The sequence below is a fragment of the Cajanus cajan genome, chromosome 4 (assembly GCF_000230855.2).
Source record: "Cajanus cajan strain Asha chromosome 4, NIPB_CcT2T_4, whole genome shotgun sequence".
Lineage (NCBI taxonomy): Eukaryota > Viridiplantae > Streptophyta > Magnoliopsida > Fabales > Fabaceae > Cajanus > Cajanus cajan.
In genome coordinates this window covers 7,791,739-7,792,500 of record NC_138520.1, presented here as the reverse complement: position 1 = coordinate 7,792,500, position 762 = coordinate 7,791,739, and the positions used below count along the sequence as shown (strand labels likewise).

The 762-nt window shown below is 31.6% G+C and overlaps 1 long non-coding RNA gene across 2 annotated transcripts in view; it reads left to right on the top strand.

Annotated features, from left to right (window-relative positions):
• Positions 1-180, top strand: part of LOC145957016 (uncharacterized) — a 7,838-nt gene extending 7,658 nt beyond the window's left edge. For both annotated transcript variants that reach the window (XR_014433455.1, XR_014433454.1), the window contains one exon: positions 1-180. This exon is cut by the window's left edge and continues 594 nt beyond it. This is a non-coding gene — a long non-coding RNA (uncharacterized LOC145957016).
• The last annotated feature ends 582 nt before the right edge of the window (positions 181-762 follow it).

Here is a 762-nt window from a genome sequence, read left to right as displayed (position 1 = left end):
CCTTTGATCTTGTAAATGGCCATGAAGGGCTGAATCATTGAGGATTGGTTGAATGTAACTACTAACTCTTCTCCTTCTTAAATATATATATATGCATTTCATTTTCATTACTTGTGCTTGATTCTTCTCTTAATGCTTATATCGGCTTGATCACCCATTGTATGATTTTTGATTTTTGAATCCGGTTGGAAAACGTTTTTAAAAACCCGAACTAAATCTTGCACCTAAACATCTCTTGCTCTAGGAATAGACTTGATTTGTTTAGTCACCTTGTTCAAGTCATTGTTCTTAATGCAAAGTGTTAATTTCAAAACATAGAGGAATCATATTTTAGATTAATCACTTTAGGATTCAACTTTGAGGGATCTTGTTAAATTACTAAATGAACGTGGAAGTCATGAAATTGAAATCATATTTATTTTAAGAAGATTTAAGAGTTAGCAAGTACTCTTGAGTCCAATCCTTGCTTCTTATAATTGTTCTTATAAATTTTACATTATTATTTTATTTTACTTCGCATTAATTCACTTCCAATCATATCAATGTCTTTTATTGGATCATATTAGAGTAAGAATTACTAAATTCTCAAATTCCTGAGGACGATACTTAAATACTACATCGAAACTTGGTCCGCTTGCCAAGAGGGGTGTTATCAAAAACCATCATCATCTGCCTTAATGACATTTAGACATGAAAGGAATGACATTAAGTGTTGGTTGCCTGTTTAAAATCTGTTGTTTTTGGCTAAGCGTTGAGCATTGT